Source organism: Lonchura striata, chromosome 1 (genome assembly GCF_046129695.1).
Source record: "Lonchura striata isolate bLonStr1 chromosome 1, bLonStr1.mat, whole genome shotgun sequence".
NCBI classification, from domain to species: Eukaryota; Metazoa; Chordata; class Aves; order Passeriformes; family Estrildidae; genus Lonchura; species Lonchura striata.
This window is the reverse complement of record NC_134603.1, coordinates 36,220,302-36,223,171: the sequence shown is the minus strand read 5'-3', so window position 1 is coordinate 36,223,171 and position 2,870 is coordinate 36,220,302.

Genomic DNA, 2,870 nt, shown 5'->3' with positions numbered 1-2,870 from the left:
TGGAAATTATGTCATTCTGACCTTCAAAGTCTCTAAAATGATTATTTATCAGACATGCAGTAAACAAACAGTACTCTCTTCTGTCTTCACTTCCACCTTAGTGTTTGCCCTCCTGTCCTCACAGAGTGCTTGTCAGCTTAAACATCACCTTTCCTTTTATTTTCCATTTTCCTGTCTATGTGTTTTATTAGCACCTTTTTCTATTTTACAATCCACACTTATTTGACATCAGCTTCATCCTTCATAAGCTCTACTGTTGAGACTAGGCAGAGTTATGCATTGTGGGAAATATGCAAAAGCACCCAAACCTTTTTTTTTCATGATTGTCAGGCATGGATTCATTTTGGGAAATATATATTTCCAGAGGCTAGGACTTACTAAAGTTTGCAAATCAAAGAAAAGCAGATCCTTGGATCTCACAAAATGTGTTGCTTTGTATTATGACAATGGTGTTCACATGCCTGACATCCTTATAATAATATTAAGCCCTTTTTTTTTCTAGCATTATGTACTTTATACATTTGTATAAATGTCACAGCTTGTAATCACTTCCTTTGTCATCGACGATTAATCTAAAAAAATCGAATAATTCACTGCCCCTTGCCATTTACATATCGCCTGCTACCATCTGTTCTTCTCAGCAGCAGTAAATGATGGGTAATTAACTCAGTGCCTTTGTCTTTCCCTTGCTGAATGTCTGACACATATAGATTTTCCTCTCTGTGTGTGTGTGTGTCTGTGCGTGTGTCCGCGTGCGTGTGCACACTCGTGTATGTGTGTAGGAAAAAGAGAGGGGGATAGGAACAACAGAGAGAAAAAAAAATAGCAAAAGATGCTGTAATCTTGACCTGAGGGAAAGAAAAAAGCCAGTACAAAAACATTTGCAAAGGAGAAACAGGACAGAAATGTTGGGGCTGTGAAGGGACTCTGTCACGTGGCCTTTTACTCGCTTAATGTCAAAAGAAAGTGGGACCCGGCTGCAGACAATAGCAGCCCTGCGCATGCAAGTACCCTTTTCTAAAGCTGTAAGGTCAAGGTCAAGATGCAGCAGCGAGACAAAGCTTCATATGTTCCTCTTGTCAGCCTGGGTGCAAAGGGGGAAGATGAAAATGAGGCCAAATGGAGAGAATACACAATGCCATTTGGCTCCTGGACTGGAAGCCAGAAGGTTCACAATGTGTCATACTGAAACTATGATATAGTGGCTCTGCATATTGCATCCTTAGACAAGTGAGCATGAGGCAATATGCAGTGTAAAATTTAAAAAAAAAAGAAAAGCAATATTCAAAGAGCTTTTTGCCCTTCATGCTAAACCCTGCAGGCCACCCTGCCCCCAGCTGTGGAAAGGCCAGGAAAGAAAGCATTCCCTTGGCATCATTGGAAATATGACATGATATAGCCTAAGCAGCATCTTCTGGCATGTCTCTTTGATATTGTTTATAAGGAAAGAGAGAAAAAAAATCCCCAAAAGTGGTTCAAAATACTTTTTAGTGAAGGTTTTTAAGAATGAGAAAGCATAACAATATGTCTCGACTACCGTTAAATGACGGTTTATTTACATGTGTTTGTTATAATTTATTTGTCCTTAGGTCGCATCTGGAAGCCTCCTTCAGGGTTGAGGGGCACATTGTGCTAGGCACTGTAAGCCATATAATATGACATAGTATTGTCACTCACAACATCCTCAGGGGCTGGCAAATGCTGAGTGTGATGTGCACTGTCTTTCATTAAAATAAAAACAACAACAACAACAAAAAAGCAAAGAAAAAAAAGAAATTATTTTTTAATGGGATCCTGTTAATCCTAAAGGAGTTACATTGCCTTGATGGAGCTTCATGCCAACTCAGTTATTCTACTTATGTTATCTCTATGCCACATGTTACTTACTGTGTGTGAACCTTTGGATATTCGAACATGTGAGAAACAACTGGAGATAATTTTCCTATGATTCAAGACTTGAATTTCCCACACTCTGCCCCAAAACACTGAATCCTAGGGTTTTTTTTCAAGCCTTTTCAAGCAAGGTCATGACATGGGCAACATCTCTTGCTGATTTTACACAAACTTTTTTGACTGGTTTTACATGTCTTCAGTTTTCTTCTATTCCAAATAACTATGTAACTTTACTCAAATCTGATTCCTGTGTTACTGCATACTCCTCAAATGAAATTCCTTGCTTATGTGATGATATTGGAAAGTGACTCACTCTTATTCAGATATCTTAGTTTGTATAATAAGTTTAATTATATTTAACATTAATGAAAGATAATTATTTGATCCATCAGCTTCAAAGTGGGGAGTAGTATCAACTGATGTGATGGAATGTGAATAGTTGTACAACTTTGTAGGAAGTCCAAGCAACACCTACATTGCTAGTCCAGCTAAAGTTTCTTTCATGAAAATTTCGTTGACCTGATAAAAAAATATTCACTTACATCTGACACTGGTCACTTCCAGATTCTCAGGGAAAAGTAGTGGTGCTGCTATTAATGCCTCTCATTAGATTTCCTTCCAGGCTGGGTGGAAAAAGTGTTGCTACAAATTACTGATAATTTCTAATATTTTGTCTCCTGAGTTTCCTCCAGCTAAACCAGAGGGGATGTTCAGGTTAGACAACTGAATGTAGTAAATGTGGCACCACAAGGAACTGGCAAATCACTGCAAAAGGTCTACAGGAATGCATACAAGGACAACAAAAGTAGAAGAAGATAACTAATAAGGTTCTACCTCATTAGATTAGGTATGAAGATTATAATGTAAGATTATTAGAAATATCCTATTACTATCAGTGGGATGAGAATTTTTATCTTGCTTATAGTGCATGACTTGTACTCATAAGTTTCCAAACATATGAGTAACATATGAATATG